Genomic DNA, 21,152 nt, shown 5'->3' on the forward strand with positions numbered 1-21,152 from the left:
GAATCAAGATAGGAGTTTGCAAATTAAAAGATAGGAGGAAGGCCATTTCAAGAAGAAAGAGCCTAAGTGAAATCCCATAAGCAGGGAGATGCAGGCATTCAGAGAACTGAAAGACAACCTGTGGGGATGAAATAGGGTGGTGCGTACCCCAGAGAGAGGTGGGTGGGTCTTGCTCAGGGTTCCTCCTCTGACACCAATGGGGTGTGTTACTGAAGGGTTTGAAGCAGAGGAGCGATGTAATCAGACGGGCTTTTTAAAAGATCGCTCTGAGGGTGCTTGCAGAATAAATTAGAGGGAGAAGGTAGAAGACCACCAGTTAGGAGACTCCTCAGTAATCCTGGCAGACGAACTGATCATGAAAGTAGAAGACCACCAGTTAGGAGACTTCTCAGTAATCCTGGACAGACGAATTGATCATGCACTGTTCTGAGGACTCACCATTACATAACAACAACGCCAGAGATAATTTATGATTGGGTAATAATTTGGAGGAAGAGCTTAACACAGGGCCACATTTCTCCAGGGCTCCGCCCTTGGCCCTGCCCTTTCCAACATCTTTATCTTGATCGGGATGATGCCAGAAGGGAAACTGGCAGAGCTGCTGAGTACATAAATCTGGGTGGGATGGCCAATATCAAAGACCCAATTGAATCACTATTTGACTCTCTTTATAGCCTCCCTGAAGGGGAAGAGTCATAAAGACAAAAACTATATGGTCTCCGTTCTCAAGGAACTCTCTTCTAGTGGCGGAAGTGTGGACATAACAAATACTAATTCAAGGCGGACTGAGATAAGGTCTATATCAGTGCTGTAAACAAAGCTGTGTGAATGTCTACTGGTAAGAAAAATTAATTCTGCCAGGTAAGTAAGGAAAGGTTTTTCAAAATTGGCCTCTGACCTTGCCCTTTCAAGCTAAGTAACATTTTGAGGGGTGACAGAGGGGAGGAAAGGGCAGCATTCCTGGCAGCAGGAAAAACCTGAATAAGGCAACAACAGAGGGAGGCAAGACTGCTGGAGACCATGGGTAAGGCAGGCTACACTCCATATTTTAAGACACCAGGATCAGGGCCAGGCATGGTAGCTCGTGCTTGTAATCCCAACACTTTGGGAGGCCAGGATGGGAAAATTGCTTGAGCCCAGGAGTTTGGAATCAGCCTGGGTACCACAGAGAGACCTCGTCTCTACAAAAAACTTAAAAATGAGGCATGGTGGCGCATGCCTGTAGTCTCAGCTACTCTGGAGGCTGAGGCAGGAGGATTGCTTGAACCCAGGAGGTGGAGGCTGCAGGGCCAAGATCACACCACTGCACTCCATCCTGGGTGCCAGAACGAGACCTTGTCTCAAGGAGAAAAAAAAGATATCAGGATTATCATCAATTTGCTGGTTTGCAAAGTCCTTCTACATACACCATCTCAGTTAATCTAATACCCACACTGAGGTCAGGACGGCTAATCTTGATTGACATCTAAGAGCATTACATCACCCAATCACATGGGATAGAGCCAGAAGTCACACCCAAACATTCAGGCCCCATTCATGAGCCTTATTCCACTATTAATTAGATGGGGCAAAGCCAATGGTGTGACATTTAACAGAAATTAAGTTAAAGACCTCCACCTAAGTTTTTTAAGATGTTCATAAATGCAGGATGGAGAACATCTGACTCTGCCCCATTCAAGGTATACAGGGCTAGGTGTTCTGATAACCAGAAACTCAACACGTGCTCGCAAATACTATGCTTCTGCTAACGTATCTTCACTACAGTTGGAGATTATGGTAAATGATGGCCCTTATGTGGGAGGCAGTCAGTGCACTGACTTTGAAGTTGACAGCCCTGCATTTGATTTCCAGTACTTCCACTTACTGGCTGTGTGCCCGTGAACTGGAAATTACTTCACTCCTCTGAGGCTCAGTTTCCCTATCTTAGTATTAGCATACTAAACCCATCCAATGAGGGCTGTTGCGAGGCTGAATGAGAAAATGCAGATAATGAGGCTTATGGAGCCGGGCACATTCTCTTAGTGTTGGCCTTTATTAACTCTCATCACAGCTCTCTACCAAGGTTAGAACGCATCTGAGACACCATACTTCATTTCTGGTTCCACAATTTTGAGAGATACTGAAAATTCACACAACGTTTGGGAAGGGTTATCAGGACAGACAGTTTGAAAAAGCACTAGTCTTGCAAGTCTGGACAATGGAAAGCCTAAATTCTTGTCCTAGTTTTGCCACTAACTAGCTCTGCGATCTTAGGCAAGTCACAACTTATTTGTGACTCAGCTCCTATCTGTAAAGTGATGAGGGCTGAGATATGAATTGTAAATGACTTCTAAAGTCTCACTCAGCTCCAAAAGTCCTTAAGTTTTATGAATTCAGCCTTAGGAGGCCCTTTTAAGGGAACTGGATTTTCCACAGAGAAGACAAGGAAGCTCCATGATATGGTTTGTAAAAATGATAAAAGCAATCACAAAAAAAGAGAATGTTAGTGTATTACAAGAAAAAATTAGAAAAGTAGGACCAGTAGGAGACAGGCCTAAAATAAAGGAGATTTCACTCAATCCAAGGAAAAAAGAACTTTTCAACAATAATTATTCAATAATGGACACCAAGTATGAGACTAGACTGTGAGATCCTCAAGGGCAGGACTATTGTATTAAACTTTACGTTGCCAGCACCTACCCCAGTAACAGGCATTAAGGAAACCCTTAAATGATGGATTGATGGATGGATGGCCGGATGGATGGATGGATGGATGGATGGATGGATGGATGGATGGACGATGGGTGGATGGATGAGTGGAGGGATGGATGGGTAGATGGATGGATGGAAGAAGAGATGGAAGGAGGGATGAATGGATGGTTGGCAGGAGAGGAGGGAAAAACTGAAATAGGGAGAAAGGAAGAAAGGAAAGAAGGAGCTGCTTAAGGAAGAAGTGAACTTCCCCTTCCTGGTGTGTTCAGGCATCAGCTGGATAACCATCTGTAAGGGGTGCTGCAGAATGGATTTCTATTCTGCGTAGGAGGTTTCACTAAAGGTCTATGTGATATTTATTTCCTCATTTCTCTCTCCACTAACTCATCCTACATATTTTTGTCAGATTAATCTTCCTAAAGGACAGTTCTGTTGATGTCACCCTCCTACTCAAAAAATCTCAGTGGCTCCCCATTGCCTATTCAGTTAAGTCCACAATCCCAGTATTTGAAGGCTTCATTCCTGCTCTGCCTTAAGGACTTTTATTCATTTTTCAAAACCCATCTTGGATATATCCTCCATCATGAAGACTTCTCTTCACCTTTCATCCTCACAAAGTTATCTGTTTTGTACATTATTGCATAGATTATAATTTACTTGGTGACCATTCTTCTCTTCTATGAGACTGGTGAAGTTCCTGAATGAGGGAGGAATCTTTATTTCTGTACCTCCAACAAGTAGCAGAGTACCTGACTTTCAGCAGTTATTCAGCAATAATAAAAGTAATTGTTTATTGCTTATCATAAACCAGGCATTCTGTTAAATCCCGATACACATTGTCTCCTTGGCTCTTTATAACAACTCATTGTCCCCATTAAATAAACAAGGAAGTGGAGGCTTAAGGGAGGATAAATAGTTTACACAAGACATAATGCCAGTGGATGGTACGGGCTGGATTAAAACCTTGTAGTACATGCCTTAACGTCTTGCGTATGAACCACTCCACAGGACTGCTTTCCCTGCAGCAAGTCAATCTGTGCCAGACAAAACATTTTATTCGTTCAGTCCATCAACACCGAGCCATTGGGGAACAAGTTCTGTACGTAGAGTGACCTCAAGAAGCTTTCTGTCTAACATGTGAAATAGACAATTCAACAGTTATGGCAAAGTGCAACAATGCTCTCAGAGAGATATGTACGGGAAGAAAATCCTATCAATCAAACTGAGGAGACAGGAAATATTAACAATAGAAAAGACTTCCAATTATCTACCGCATGCTGAATAGTGTGCTGAAAATTTTTTCACAAGGCTTTACAAATAAACTGCAGCCTAGCAAGGTTCTAGTGTAGTGGTTAAGAGCATAGTTTCTGAACTCAAAGAACCAGTGTTCTACTCTTTGTACTTCTACTTTCTAGCTGTGTGTCCTGAAGCGAGTTACTTACCCTTTCTATACCTCAGTTCCCCACCTGTAAAATGAGAATAATAATAGCTCCTACCTCATTAGGGATGTTGTTATGATTAAATGACCAGACCTATGCAAGGTGCTAAGAATGCTGCCTGGCTTACAGTGTTACACAAATTTTGCTTATTATTAAGCTACTTGACCAAGAGGAAGGCAAGTGTTTGATTCCAAAATCTGCAAGCATTTCAAACAAAGCCTTCCTCAGGAACACACCTAGGACAAGGTGATATCCGAGCTGAGTTTCGAAAGGGAAATGAGCGGGGGAGGATAGGATCAGCAACGGGAACATCCACACGGCCCTGATGCTGCACTATTGCTTATTCCTTTTTCTGCCTGATACTCTTTCTCTAGACATCTTGACCCACTGAAATCTTATCCATCAGCCAAAGCCATCCCATCGGACTTCTTCCAAGAATGCTCCCCACGTATTCAGTTGATATCGTTCATCAAGGTTAGCCTTGTATATACAGTCGGCATTTATATGCTTTCATCCATGCACATATGCACGCACATGCATACAAATGAACAGATATCCACATGGCTTCCAGAGGACCTTGCACTCATGGGGAAGCGGACTTTATAAAGCACCATAGACAATGGTCATCAGCTTAAGTTCAGAGATATTTGTTATACTAATTACCGCTTCAATGCTGAAATTAGAAACCATCCCCAAACTACAGACAGCTCCACTGTAAATAGTATTTCCCACTCATCCTAACTCATCATCTTGAATTTCTCACCCATGGAGGAGGTAAACTATGATTTATTTTTTAAGACTAACTCCATCTGAGTAGTTAAAAAAAACAGAAAAGGAGACCTTGAGACACAGAAACTTCCACTGCCCCAAGTACATATTTGTCATAAACTGTCACGTTTACTTTCTTGGTTTCCTGTAAAGCTGAGGTGGAAAAACGTGGGAAGAAATTTTATATTAAAAATTATCTGAAACACAATAAAAATTTCCTAATGCTGGCATATGTTGAATATTGTTGTTGTTTTGTTTTAAAGCCTAAAGGAATTTTATTTTTCTCATGGCCAACTTTTGGTTTGATGAAACACCTCAAGAATACACATTCAAAGCTGAGAACGGTGGCTCATGTCCAGCACTTTGGAAGGCCCAAATAAGAGGATTGCTTGAGCCCAGGAGTTCAAGGCCAGGCTGGGCAACACAGTGAGACCCCCATCTCTACAAAAAATTTAAAAATTAGCTGGGTATGGTGGCATGCCTTGGGAGGCTGAGGCAGGCCCTTGAGCTCAGGAGTTGGAGGTTACAGTGAGTTATGATCACACCAGTACACTCCAGCCTGGGTGACAGAGTAAGACCCTGTCTCTAAAACAAAACAAAAGAATGTATTAAAGCAGAAGTGTAATCTTGGGTTGGGGAGAAATGAAGAGAGAAATGCACCAAAACAATGGTGAAACTGTGAAGTTAATAGACGAAAATAGACAAATATGAATCCCGTCTCTTTTCCCTCTTTCAGCCCAGTCACATAGAAAGGGTAGCTGCATTTGTGGTCGCAAGATAGGCAAAGTAACAGAAAGGAAGCAAGAAGATCAAGATGATCCAAAAATCAGACAATCACCCCTCCCTCAAATAATTAACTGGGTATCTGAGTACTGATTAATCGTTATATATTACAGGTTTTCTTATTAAAAAAAAACTCATGGGCTTAAAAATATTTAGCAAATTACAACTGAAGGAGGATTAATGTTGTGTGGGGGGGTTATTTTAGACATCAACTTATTTTTTAACAACTTCAGGTTAAGCAAAAGGCCAGGTAAAAGTACATTTTGATGCCAAGTAAAACATTTTTTGGATTTCCCCAAAGCAGAGGTAAAGTAGAGAGACTGGGAGTTAAAAATGAAAAGGCTTCATAGTAAGGCAAGCCTACCAAACTATTTATTTTTTCCTCCTAATAATCTGAAATTAGACACCTTAGCAATGATGTCTTTCTTTAGGTAACAATGATTTATTACCACAGGCCTAATTTTTAGCACACTGAAGTATTTTGTATTTTGGTCCCATAACTTCTTGACAGTGAACTTTATAGCTAACCAGACCTAGAAAATTTAAGTCTAATAAAATGTCAGAGCCAACGTAATGAAATCCCATGTCTTACATGAAGAATCCATCTAAAAACACACAGCCATGTGGAAAAACCGGCCCACCCCACCACAAAAGTAATTTTAGGCTACAAAAATGCCTCAGTTTTCATACCCCAAAGATACACTGTTAGTTAAAAAAAAATGAGACCAGCATTTTTTTTTCTTCTTGCACAACCTAAATCCTGGCTCTCAGAGAGTAATCAGATATTTCAAGATTTCCCTGAAAACTTCCTTCCATTTTGGATGTCTGACACTCACAGTGGTATGGCAGCAGACCCAGGATTTGAGCTCTGACTCCAGATTCTATCCTAACTCATGAAGGAATTAATGGTGTCCTCTGCCATCTACGTCTCCATCTGCTTACTCTGAGTCACAGCCAGTGATCCTATAAAAACTAAGGCAGAATATGTCATTTCCCTGTTAGAAACCCTTCACCTTCCCTCTGAGTAAAAACCAAAGCCCTCAATGGCCTCCAGGGCCTCACACAATCTGGCGCTGTGCCCTCGCCTCCTCTTTTTCTCCCCTTTGCTCATCCCTCCAGCCACACTGGCCTCGATGCCCAGTGACTCTGCACTGGCTGTTCCCTGGCCTGGAAGGTTCCTCCCTCAAATAGCTGCATGGCTAACTCAAGCACCTTCAAAGCTTTGAATAAATGTTACCCTCCCAGTTAGATTCATTTAAAATGTTATGTCCTTTAAGCTCTGTATTTTTTTCTGTTTTTCCCCAGTACTAAACACTCTGAAACAAATAGCGTAACCGACATGACTGTGTGTATTGTTTGTCTGTTTCCTCCAGTTCTAAAGTATATGCTCCTCGAGGGCTGAGATTTGCATTGCTCAGTGAAACCTCAAGTGCCTGGTATGTAGCAGGTGTTCAATAAATATTTGTAGAGTGAATGAATAAGACCTTTTATTGCTCTAACTTCTTAGGACTCCATAAGGAATTCAATACTCCCTGCATGGTAAACTGGTAATGGGTTATCTTCCCCACAAAAACCAACCCAAGAAACTGAGTTACTACAGTACGAAAACATTTGACTGCCACCATTTAGTGAAAATTTACTATGCACAGGATATCATTTTACATGTCTTCTCATTTTATCTTCACCAAAAGCCAGTAAGCAAGACATTATTATCCAAATGTTACAGAGGAGGAAACAGAGGCTTGGAAAGAGGAAATAAGTAAGCCAAGATCACACCACCGTGACTGCCTGTGCTGGGCTTTCTGTAGATCCAGGGCTGTTTGACATCCCATTCTACCTCCCTCATTATAAAACTAATTCACCTCTTCAACAGCACCAAACAACAGAAAGACCTCTTGGACATATTATGGAAAGCCTCTAGAGTGCAGTTATTCATGTAAAGAAAACATGGCCCAAGAACACACAGACACATATACACACACAAAAAAGAAGCTGTACTTTTATAACAAAACATATGGTCATTCTTATGAAATCATTCTGACATTGTGATAGCCAAACCAACATTAGTAGAATGTGAAACAGGAACTGGCATGAGCTACTAAATTCAACATCAGTCTCCCTGAAGACCTGCTACATGACCAGGAGAGCCTCAGACCTCTTCACTAAGCCTCAACAAACTGGTGCTGCCACCAAGCCTTCTGTAGTGCCTGAGGATATTGACAATAAATGAGAAAAATCTGTGTCAAAATTAATGAATCCACAAAAGAAAGGCATTCTGTAAATTCAAATATTTCTTGATCACAAACAAGTTCTGAGGAGTAGTGTGAGAGCCATTTCACAAGCCCAACAGAGCAAAACCTAAGTCAAGTCAGACAGCTAAGTCCAGCAGTTCCCAGAGCACAGCAGAAAAGTTATAACTTCGCCGGGCACAGTGGTTCAAGCCTGTAATCACAGCACTTTGAGAGGCCAAGGCAGGTAGATTGCTTCAGCCCAGGAGTTCAAGACCAGACTGGGCAACATGGTGAAACCCTATCTCTACAAAAAACATACAAAAAAATTAGCCAGGCATGGTGGCACATGCCAGCTATTTGGGAGGCTGAGGTGGGAAGATCACCTGAGCCCAGGAGGCAAGGCTGCAGTGAGCCATGATGGCGCCACTGCACTCCAGCCCTGGGAGACAGAGTAAGACCCTATCTCCAAAAAAAAAAAAAAAAAAAAAGAGAGAAGTTATGATAACTCTATTGGAGGTTCTTTCCTCTGATTCATCACAGTGGTGGACCAAAGTTTTAGTTGATGACAGGCCACAAAGGAGACAGGATCTATGAGCAAAAGTTTCCAGAAGGGTCAGCTTCTCTTTAGGAAAGGGGAAATACTCCAAACCAGTCACTCACTTATTTGGCTAAGAATCGGGACTGGGTGGTTAGGCAAGGGTGGGAATGCCCACTCAGAGGCTACCATCACCACCTTAACCAACTCCTGAACCAAAGACATTGAAAGGAAAGGGAGGTCAGCAAAGAGTTCTGCCGCCCCCACACATTCATGCAGCGATACCCCATCCCCTGTCAGACCTGGCCTTATCCCAACACATTGATTATGTCTTCTATACAAACTCCCATAGTGGTTTCTCCACCAGATACAGCATAAGAAAACATTTGCTTTCACCATTCCAAGACGGGAGGTGGCAAGCTCAGTGACTAGAGAAAGCAGGAGAAGAAGAATCTGGCATTTTGATGTTTGAAACTGCCTGATTCAGATGAAATATCTTCTACTGCAAGGTATCATGTGAATAACTGAAGTTTTTCTTTTACTTGTTCGTTCTATATTTTGAGTTTAAAGATGCAAAGTTAAGATTACACACAAACACCAAGAATTCCTTTTGTGATAAGTGTTAAAAACCTCAGATTTTAAATCCCTGCTTAAACTGTGTTAAATAAGATACCAAACCTAAAGTCTAAATTTTTGAGGTCTATAATTTGCAGATATTTTTACTTTATTGTAGTGTAAAATAAACAAGCTGGGTTAAATTAAAAGCCTTCACAAGCATTCCGTAGCTACTCTGAGAGCTATCTTGACACATGGATGTCTCTGGGGGAGGGGTGTATTTCAGATCTAACTGTACTTAAAAAATAGCATTGTCGCTATGGAAGCAGCTCTAAATTTTGACCGTTTTTCCTTATGCTAGCAAAGGCCATTTTCTTTTTATGCAGCTTTTCTTTTCACTGAAAAGGGCTCTGACAGTAATCCTCCGAGTCTGCAGCATGTCCTGCCTTGCCTACAGTCACCCTTCCCTCTTAGTGTCAAGCACTGCTCTTTCGACTGAGCCAAAAACAGGAGAGTATAAATCACCTGGAATTTACACACACACACCCCACAAGAGATTTTCATTCATTCAATCATTCCTTCCTTGAAGGAATCATAGGCAATACCCATTCAGGTCCTTGTCACTAAACTGGCCTAATTCCAATCTCCTGTTTCTCAGACCCTTCATTGGCAACTTTTCCACCAAAATCATCAAGTAAGTGTGACCAATTTTTGTTTTAAAACAAATGTGTCAGGAATTTTATGTCTAAGAATGGTCATCTTTAGAAACTAGCATTTCTTCCAGTAACACGATGAAAAACATTGCTCCATTATGTTTGAAACACTTCCTTCTGAGCTGCCTCCGAAGTCTGTGTCCCATTCCAATAGGTCAGGGATGATTATCATTCTTTGAAGATATATTTCATTCTTTGAAGATATATTTCATTCTGGGAAGCAACAACAGGCATCCAGAGACAACCCTGCCAAATAAGGTAGATGATCATGCTGAGTAATACTGCTTTTCATAAAAATGAGGTGTAGCCCTTAAGCAATGAAACCAGTTTTCTCATGAGGATCATTACCTGACTTTGAAGGGAAATTCAAGAGTTCCAAAAGTGATTTGTGCAGGACATTCTTGCTTTTTTTTAATTTTAAGCAATGACAAATTATTTGGGATTAGTATAAAAAATCACCAAAGCTACTTGGAAGACAGCATTTCCCACTTAGACACACATAGGCACATATATAATAAATTAAATTTAATTAAATTAATGATTTCTGTCAACTGCCTTCTAATCTAACATTTTGATTAATTTTCATAAAATTTTATTTTTTCCCATTGTAATTCTTATAGGTTAAAATCATCCACTGCAATGGAAACAAAATCTTAAAATACATGATTCCTTCAAGGAACAAATTATTGAATGAGTAAAAGTCTTATTTAAAATCTTAGAATAAAATAGCTTTAGAAAGCACTATCCAAAAAAAACATTTATGGAGCAAATACTAGTGAAGAAAGAGATATTCAGTTTGCCAGGGGTGACCATCTAGATCCCCTTTCAATAAATCATCTCTTTAGGAAGATGATTTTGTTCCTATGAAGATGTGGTTTGTTCATCTCTGGCAATCCTTTTTGCCTAGGACTGTTACTTACATGTTATCCAAATTGTTTCCACTAAGTGGAAGGGAATAAGGTTCCCGATTATATTCCTGAGAAGATGTAGAAAGGATCTTCCTACTCTATGTTCTAATTCTAAGAAAAAGTTTCTTTTGCAATGATGGGATCAACACTTCCATCCTGCGGCAGTTCAGGGGACATTGTCAATATTAAAACCTGTAAAACAGGTAATCAGTGCTGCAGGAGAAGGATGAATTCAAAATCTTCGATTTGCACATTCAAGTCAATTTGCCATAAGTAGGCCTAATAGACTTTTGAAGTTACAGACTTGGAAATAAGGTGTTGCTGTAACGAATACCTAAAAATACAGGAGGTGGCTTTCTAACTTCATTGAGCTTCACTCCATGATGCTTCCAATAATTTCCTTTCTCTTCTGTTTCATTTTTTTTAATGCTTTTCAAAATCTACTAAATTGCTTTAATGACTCGTTAATAGGTCACCTCCCACAGTTTGGAAAGCACTGACCTACGCCATGTGTTTTTGGCAACGTGGCTCACAGACCACCTCCATCAGAACAGAACACGCAAAATAAGCAAATTTCAGGGCTCCATCCCAGACCTACTGAACAGATTATCTGTTAGTAAAGCCCAGGAACTGTTGCTTCAATTACCTTCCTAGATGATTCTGATGTGCACTTAAGTTTGAAAACTAGTCTAGACACTTACCGAGTAAGGAGTCAAAAGAAAAGGTCCAAAGAGGCTAAGTGATTTTTTACCGTCACATTCCTAATTAGTAGTAAAGCCAACAGGAGAGGTCCTTGCCTCCTGGCTTCCTGGTTAGTGTTCTTTAAACACATAAACTTGGGCTACCTATGCCCATCTCCAATGCAACACCCCACAACTTTACTCAACGGCCATGCTCCAGTGCCTGGAACAATGTCATGTTGAGTGAGGGTCAGGAGGAACCAAACGAAGGTATGTCTCATCATTTTTAAAATGAAAGTTCCAAGAAGATAACAGCCCAAAACTACACATGTGGCCAATCCAACAACCAATGCACTGTTTATTAAGTATTGACCTTCATCACACGTACCTCTGATCTAACAAACGATCTCAAACGTTGAAAAACAAAATCATGAAAGCAAAGGTGGCTTGCTTTCCCCCCACACAAAAGTAAGAAGAAAACATTACATAATTGACCTAAAGGTGGCCAAAAGAACCAATAAACTGGTCATGAGACCCATCAGTTTTAGCTCCTAAGTCATAAAACTTAATGAATGGTTTTCCAAGATTTTAACAAAGGAACAGTATCAACAAAAAACAAGTCAATCTAGGATGCTAAATAAAGCTATGTAAGAAAATAAAAATAGACCATGGAATTTGAACATTTATTGACAAATACATAGTTTGGTTAGGCTGTCTGATTTTGTCTTTCTAATACACTGTCAATTTTTTTTTTCTACCAGAAGGGCTCTTACACTTAGTTCAGGTTTACACAGTCAAGCTTTGGTGTACACAAACACAGTAATTCTCACAGTAAGACCAATGCTCAACGAGGATTCTGCTGAATAATATCTGCCCTCTCTTTGAGAAACAGTCCAAAGACGGGTTCCCCAGGGTCTAAAATCAAATCCGGCCTAGCGTAGAGACTTACACCTATCATCTCACACTTTGAAACGCCGAGGCAGGAGAAATGCTTGAGCCCAAGAGTTCAAGACCAGCCCGGGCAACATAGCAAGACTTTGTCTCAACAAAAAATTAAAAAATTAGCCAGGCATGTTGGCATGCCTATGGTCCCAGCTACTTGGGAGGCTGAAGAGGGAGGATCGCTTGAGCCTGGGAGTTGAGGCCCCAGTGAGCCATGGTTGTACCCCTGCACTCCAGCCTGAGCAACAGAGATCCTCTAGAAAAAGAAAAAGTGAAATTAATTCAACATGCATTTATTGAGCAACTCTTAACTCTGGTCCAGTGTTAGGTTCAGGGAAGAGGCACTCTGCAGTTCTCAAGGCACACCTTCTATTGCAAAAGCTCTCTGTGTATACATAAATATTATGTTATTTTAAATCACACAAGAAGGCACATGGTCAATAGGTTTACCTGAGATGAAGGAGGAAGCAACTGCAATATGTATACAAAGAAAAATTATTTTCAGGAAAACTGGCAAATTTAAGGCAGAGTGACCTTTCCTTGCTCCTCCTCTCTGATTTTGAGAATCTCCTTCCTCCTTTTCCTTTTGACTTCCCGGCAAACTATAAATGGGAAAAGAGGCCTGAAGATAACCCCACCACACAGGGACCATATTTTCGTGGTAGAGACACTTCTTCACAAGGCTCCAGGAGTAACGGCAAAGCTCACAGTCTTGTCACTTCATTTCCTATATCCCGCTACAAGAGTCCCCACAGTGAGACAGCCAGCCGCTGTAGCTACAGACTCAATGCCTCGGGTTCCTGGGCGTTTTTCAGAAACATAGTTTTCTGGTGCAGTCAGGTCTGACCAGAGCTACTTCAGAGACTTATTGCCAACCTCTATAGCTGGTCAAAACAAGAAAGAAATATTTTACAGATTTCAAACACATTAATGAACCTAAAAAAATTCAACTCTACCATCAATATGTTAATACAGGACATCTACGCTTCACTCCCTTATTTTGGTCATCCTTAATACTATGAGATTTTGTTCAAATAAATTCTAGAACTGACTGCAAATATTCTGTATAATTTTTACGGGGATGTGACGATGAGCTTCACCTCTAGGTTTGATGACAAATATTAGCATTTTAAGAATTCCTCCCACATATATTTTGTCACACATGTATATACATATAACATCTCAGCATGCATGAAGTCCCAGTCACTCCTTCCCTTGAAGAAATGAAGAAACTTCATGGTGGACACTGCAGGATTACCACAGCAACAGGTGTCCACCAAAGAGATATCAGGAAGAATAACAGAGATTAGGTTTCCTTTACTTGCTCTTAGGAATCTTGGGATGAGTATATCCTGAGAGTTAATTCCTCCAGATGTGTAAAACGTGGTGTCTCACAATGCTCCGTGCCTGCAGTCATCAAAACAGAATTATTTCTAGAAAGGCTAAGGAAGATATCTTGGTTTTCCCAAGCAAAGATAAATTGTTAACTCTCAATGTCCCTTCACAAGGAGAAATTTCTCTCTCAGTTGTAGGAACTGCTGCACTTATCCAAGGCAATGATATATATTTTTCTTTTCTTATAACTGAATTTTTTGTTTTTGTTTTTGAGGCAGGGTCTCGCTCTGTGGCCCAGGCTGGAGTGTGGTGGCACAATCATAGCTCACTGCAACCTTGAACTCCTGGGCTCAAGCAAACCTCTGGCCTCAGTCTCCCCAACAGCTAGGATGACAGGTGTGTGCCACCATGCCCAACTATTTTTTTTCTTTTTTGCAGAGATGGGGTCTCACTATGTTGCCCAGGCTATAACAGAATCTTGTAACTGATAGTGTTTCTTCTTTTTATATGGTTACAGAAAACTCAGGGCCAGATTTGCAAATTACTTTTAATATAATTAGGCAGAGCCTTAGAGAATACATTTCTGGATATTAACACTCTTCTGGTTTCATCTGTTTGATCCATACACCATTTTTGTCTTTATTATTGTGTTTCTTTAAGAAACAAGCAAATAAGTACCTAGGCTTTGCTTATCCTACCTGAGGCTTCCCCTAAGGGATGTCTATCACCTGGGAGGACACTCCCAAGCATGGAAACAGGTTCACATTACCCTGAGTCTGTAATCTATCCCTTCAAATGCATTCCTTACAAAAGAAAACCCATCCTTGCCCTACTGACAATACCTGCACCTTAACAGTGGGGTGGTAATGCAGTCTTCTCACTAAGTAGAAATTAAACCTGGCTTCATCATTTCCTAAGAAAATCCTTGTTTTAGCTGACAGGAATATTTAAAAATGGGGGTAAGGGAACTAAAATAACTAATCTAAAATTATAGAAATATAAAACCCCCCAATGATGTAATCCTTGCCACAGAATCCATCACATTGAAAAGCTGTCCGGACTTCTGCAATAAAGGGAGACAGAGGTAGATTATAAAGCCTTTTCATCCCAGTTTCTCTTCAAGATTTTATTAGGCAATAAACAGCCATATCAAATAATGTCTAAATATACAATCATCTCTGCATAATTTTAGGTAGTCGAACCATATTAGCACCAGGAGAGCATCAAATAAGTTTTGTATCTCACATCTGGGTCCAGATCCCTCTGAGACAAACTTGGTGGACTGAAGACAAATTCAAGTTTATGACAGAACATATAGAAGCTCTTATACATGGCTTCTTAAGAAATACCCATAACCGGCCGGGCGCGGTGGCTCACGCCTGCAATCCCAGCACTTTGGGAGGCCAAGGCGGGCGGATCACAAGGTCAGGAGATCCAGACCATCCTGGCTAACACAGTGAAACCCTGTCCCTATTAAAAATACAAAAAAATTAGCCGGGCATGATGGCGGGCGCCTGTAGTCCCAGCTACTCGGGAGGTTGAGGCAGGAGAATGGCGTGAACCCGGGAGGCAGAGCTTGCAGTGAGCCGAGATTGCACCACTGCACTCCAGCCTGGGCGACAGAGTGAGACTCCATCTCAAAAAAAAAAAAAAAAAAAAAAAGGAAATACCCATAACCAATAATTTTTCATTACGTTGGCTTAAGGAAAAGATAATAACATTGAACTCTCCGTGCTCTGACTTGATAGTATGGAAAGCTGCCCAGCAAGCAACATTCTACTACAAAGAACAAATAAATATTCTTAATTATTTTGCAATCATTAATAAGGGAATAATGTCCCCCAATGGGCTTGCAGAAGAGCCCTCTAGAACCTAGAGAAGCCAGTAGGTTTTTCAAGCCTGCTGAAAAGCCAAAACCTGAAAACTAGATGGGACCTCACAGACTCTTACGTCTGATCACAAACTTTCCCGTAAACCACATATGTTCCTGTTTAAACAAAAAAATTAGCAGTAAGCCATTTTCTCCAAATCGGAACTATTTCATTTACATTATCTCTGCAGGATTTTAGAATTTTCTGAGAGAAGCAACTCTAGTTGATGCAGAGATTTAGGGGGAGAAAATATTTTCGAGGCCAGGCGCGGTGGCTCATCCTTGTAATTCCAACAGTTTGGCAGGCCAAGGCGGGTGTATCACCTGACGTCAGGAGAGCGAGACCAGCCTGGACAACGTGGCAAAACCCCGACTCTACTAAAAATACAAAAATTAGCCTGGCATGGTGGCAGGCGCCTGTAAGGAGGGAGGCTGAGGCAGGAGAATCACTTGAACCTGGGAGGCAGAGGTTGCAGTGAGCCAAGATCACACCATTGCACTCCAGCCTGGGCAACAGGAGCGAAACTCCATCTCAAAAAAAAAAAAAAAAAATATATATATATATATATAAAATATATATGGCAAATTAATCTTTCACTATGTTGAATAAAATTAATCCAAAGAATATATGTATTAGAAGAAAATCTGAAAACTGACTATAACCTCTTACTTAATACCATCATATGCCATTAGCAACCTTCATCCACATAAAAATTCATTGTAATTTGTTTCAATTTACAGAAATATGTCCATCTGGAAACAAATTGACTCTCGTTTTGCACACTAAATCGAGACTGAATCTAAAATGTTCATTGCGCTATTGCGAATTTGGTGAAAATCATTCAACGTCTTCAAAAGTTAGGACAAAAGTATAAAATCCAAGATATCCACCTGAAAAATCATCCTTTATCTCAGCATAATCCTGTCAAGATAAATTCAAACTTCTTGAAACATCTTCACCTACCCAGACACAGATATAATTATCAGGACATTGTTTCCAAAGCTATTATTCCTAGATGCACAAGCTATTCACAGATCTTTTATCTAATATAGTTCTTTTTTTCTTTGACCAGAACAATAAGTTCTTAAATAAGAAGAACCTTACAGTATATTTACTAGCTATATTTTAAAATTTAAGATCAGACACTTTATTTCAATTCATAATAAAAAAATACATTTCCTACTGGACTTTCTTCTCCACAGAGCATGTCTAATATATCACTTTTATTTCTCATAAGTCTGCCAATTTTTCATACATGAATCCCTATTCTGCTGTCTTTGCCTGCCATTATACGAATTTATATAAATGTTTTGATTCTCTTCTGTTGGGAGCTACTCTGCAGTGCTGCTAGAGAAGGGCACAAATAAGAGCAAAGCCAACTGAAGGCATAGTCTAGAACAGTAAAATACTACTCAGTAATTCATAGAGAAGGGAATTAAACAGTCAATACCCAGAGCCCCTGGAGTCATGATAACATTTAATTCTATTTGGTGCGTATTTGTCCAGGCCCACCCTGAATCAGGTGGTGTGCTGGGTAGCAGATGAGCTACAAATGAGGCAGGACATGTAGACCAAAGACCTCACTCTGTAAGTTCGTTGGTGTTCTATAAGGAGCTGGTTGTCATAACCAAGATGGTTATATTATTTTGGTCAAGATCACCTTCTTTCTTATTCTTTCTGTTTTAATTTTCCAAGATCCATTATGAATCCCTTCATTCCAGTAGGACTAGAAAGAGGACCTGTACTAAAAATCCACCTGCAGGTCATTTTCTGCAATCTTCCCCTCCCCCTACCCACAGCCCACATTCCTCACCCCACAAGCATTCCATTAGTACCTCATTTCACTTCCTCCCCAATATTGTAAGGTTATTTCTTTCTACAAAAAGCAAATATTAAGGTCAATGCCAACATAAGAAGGACCTGCTCACTGACAAATACAAACAGCAGATTTTCTGGGCCTCTCAGCTGTGACTCATCTAGACCAGAAGAAACTACAGTAAGCTCCCACCCTAGTCTAGGCAACTGCTGGCCCAGGTCATCCCAGCACTAGAAAACATGCCAAAGGAAGCTTTCTTTGAAAACTGAGAAAGAATGAACAAAAAAGTGCTGAATAGGAAATGGAAGTGTTGGAAACTACCCATATTTCACCTTCTCAGCTGAAATAACTCAGTAGTTTCTTCTAGGACCAATGCTGACATCCAAACCCATTAGGTCACTGTGAGAACAGCCATGTGATTAAGGCACAGACTTTGTTCTAAAATGTTCTGGGGGAAGCATTGTGAGAATTAAATAAAAGGACCCTAATGTGCCATTTTTATTATGCATGAGACTTCATCAGATTGGGATGCTGGAGAAAAGGCGGTGAAACCTGATCGGCCTCACAACTGCCTCTTCAAAGGTCGGACTATCCCCAAGGGGTGGTAAAGCCTTCAGGGGAATTGCCTTCACTTTCTATCTAGTTAGCAGCTTATCAGAGATTCCTCTCTCCTCACAAAGACTCAACACAGATAAAAATCCCTCCTTGATGGTAAACAGTTTAACTTATAGCTCAATTTAGCAAACAAAGCTCCAGGCCCTAACAAATGACCCATATAATAACCTTTGTTGATCTGGATTCAAAATAATGGGGAAAAAAAGCAAGGCAATGAAAAGCCCAGTAGAACAGTGATTTCTCACTGATGGGATGGGATATGAAAGTCTCTTTGGGGGCAGAATTTTCCTACAAGCACAAACCCTCCAAGCCCTGGGCTGCTGCAGCAGAATAAATTCACTCACCTTCTCTGTTCATTCGGCTGGCCGTCTATTTAATGAAAAGTAATGTTTCCATTCAGGCTTTATGTTTGATTTGCAAATAAACCACCCTCAACAAAAATAAACCATTCCCCACTGTGATGTAACAATATTAACACAACATTCCAGTCTTAATAGAGCAATTTTAATGTTTTACCAAGTGTATTGAGTCATCTACCTACTCAGCGAGGAAATACTGAATTGCTGCAATTTCTATTTAGGACACTTTTCTCATTCTTAGCTGCCTAATCTCAGCACTATTGAGTTATTAATTCTCCAGCTGCTCTGTCTTATGTCGATCATCTTAGGTAACAAAAATAGAGGCCAGGTTAATAAAAAGTGAAAATGAGAACTCAGACTGTCTGTGGCCCACCTGATGGTTTCTAAAACCCTGATATGGAAGGTTAGGGCTTCCTTTCTCACCTGGCATCCATTAGCCCATCTGCAATGAAGTTTATATGGCCATGCTGTGCAGAAACCAGACCATGGGACCTTTTCAAACTGTTTCCTGTTTATCATGACTATCAGCGCAACCAAGATATATAACTTTTTATTTTAGGGTTCTTTACACTTCATTTTGTAAAAGGATAAATAGTATTCAAATATATTGTTCATCTGGCATCCAAACAGCCATGAATAATTTGCTAGAGACCTAGTATATTTCCTCAAATGCTTCTATTTCCTCTTCTCCCACCACTCCCCCACAAAAGTCATGATGCTTCAAAGGCAAGCAGGTAAGAGATTTATTATAGCTACCAAAATAATCCAAGGTGATGTATTTTCTTTGCTTTGGGGGGAAATGGTGTTTGTGGATTTCTGGACTCATGAGCACTCATTTGTTTAACAGATGCACACGCTGCACTAAGCGGATGCGGCAGAACTCAGGATGTGACCCGTGGGGAAAGTCTCATTTAGCTTAAAAAGAAAATCTTACCTGAGAGATTTTCTGAGTTTTTCACATTACATGTTACCAGACAAATGTAGCTGCATATTCATTCAATTATGGTAAATACCATTTAGGTACCTATTTCATTTTTTCCCATTTTAGACATGTAAAATGTTTTAGCCACAGTTAGTTCCACATTAAAGACTCAATTCCACAGAAAAATTGGGGTTGGGGGAGGTATGGGGTGTGGTGGCTCATGCCTGTAGTCCCAGCAACTTGGAATGCTAAAGTGAGAAGATCGCTTGAGGCCAGGAGTTCAAGACCAGCCTGGGCAACATAGCGAGACCCTGTCTCTAAAAATTTTTTTTAAATTAGCCAAGCCTAGTGATGTGCACCCATAGTCCCAGCTACTGGAGAGGCTAAAGCAAGGTGGGAAGATCACTTGAGCCCAGGAGCCTGAGGCTGCAGTAAGCTACTATGATTGAGCCACTGTATTCCAGTTTGGATGACAGAGCAAGACTCGGTCTCTAGAAAAACAAACAGAAAAAAAATCAGGGCCTAGCATGGTGGTTCACACCTGTAATCCCATCATTTTGGTAGGCCGAGGCAAGAGGATCACTTGAGCCCAGAAGTTGAGGCTGCTGTGAGCTGTGATCATGCCACTGTACTCCAGCCTGGGTGACAGGGCAAGACCCTGTCTCAAAAAATAAAAAGAAAAATCAGAGTAGGAGGCAGTGTGGAAAGGAGGAAAAAACACACTTACTGTGACAAACCCATTCAAATATGGACCATGGCCTCCATAAATTTCCCTTACCCTTAGATACACATGCAGCTGGCCCATTAAAGCACAATGTAACAGACATAGTAAGGCTCCAGTCCTTCCTGAATAGCCCTTTAAAGGAGCAATCAGGAAAAGATGTTCTGAATGCACTTCTGTAAATTACAAGGTTGTCTTCAGGCTGCATAGAGAAGACCAGCAGTGTTAACCCAGCTTAATTCCTTCCCCTCCCAGTTATGATCCTCTATGCCACTTAATAAATAGCCTACCACAAACTCTAATACAAATTTCATTTTCCAAAAAACAACACTTATCATTAATATCAATGTTTTTTTTCCTTCTCTTAAAAGAGAATTACTCCCTCACCCTCAGTCTAATCCCACCTTTGTGATTGACAATATTTAAGATCCAAAGAAGAGCCCCAGCATTGTTGTTATATAATTTAACATAGTAGTAGAAAACCAAGATGAATTTTACGTGCATTTCATTTCTAGATATACTCATTTTACTCCCTTGCTAATCACAGGAGTTTATTTTATTCTATTGAGTTCATTTTTAACTTGGTTAATTTGAGATGTAATTATCCCCAAAAAAGTGAAAAATCAAAACACATGTAAGAGATTTTATCTTCACACAGAAGATCATAAAATTCTCATTTGAGATAATACTAAGAGAAAGTATTTTTCTTGACATTTCAACCGAAAGGAAACTTGGTAGACACTCAAATATAATGAAAATAGAAGGAAGATATAAAGAGGGTTTTAGTATCACTATAAAAACTCTCCTGCTGGGGCTTGGAGAGGCACACATATCCCTACAGATCAGAAGATAAGATAGGGATTCACCAACTTCACTCTTACACTGACCTCATTTTGATTAGAATAAATTTTTTGTCACTTCAGTCCCTGGAAAAAGCAAGTCTAACAGCTCCCAGGGAAAGAGACTGAATAACTTTAGGAGCTTCAGTCAGCTCCAAAGCTGGAGGAGCACCAATCTAAAGAGGAATAGACAGAGATTCCAAACAGCTCTGCTGTAATTTCTAAACAACTTTGGGAAGTCACAATTACTGAGTAAACTAGGTTCCCTAGCAACCAAATGCTTATTTGAATGCTCCCTCCCACCCTGTCCTCTTCATCAGCTGCACTCTCTGCAAAAATATCAGTGGAAAGTAGGGGTAGCAAGAATGGGGGAACTGCAAAGATAAACATGATGTAACTTTAAAGCATAATAGGAATTTTTAGGGCCAG

General features: G+C 40.4%; 1 protein-coding gene across 2 annotated transcripts in view; it reads right to left on the reverse strand.

Moving 5' to 3' along the window:
- C1H1orf21 (chromosome 1 C1orf21 homolog) overlaps nucleotides 1-21,152 on the reverse strand; it is a 232,330-nt gene that overhangs the window by 192,626 nt on the left and 18,552 nt on the right. The window contains exon 1 of one of the 2 annotated variants that reach the window (XM_063710134.1): nucleotides 13,567-13,647. The exons of the other annotated variant lie outside the window; for it this stretch is intronic. The gene's annotated coding sequence lies outside the window, so the exon portion shown is untranslated. Of the gene's footprint in view, nucleotides 1-13,566; nucleotides 13,648-21,152 lie in introns of those variants that run through there. 2 annotated transcript variants of the gene reach the window in all.

The sequence above is a fragment of the Gorilla gorilla genome, chromosome 1 (assembly GCF_029281585.2).
Source record: "Gorilla gorilla gorilla isolate KB3781 chromosome 1, NHGRI_mGorGor1-v2.1_pri, whole genome shotgun sequence".
Classification (NCBI taxonomy): Eukaryota; Metazoa; Chordata; class Mammalia; order Primates; family Hominidae; genus Gorilla; species Gorilla gorilla.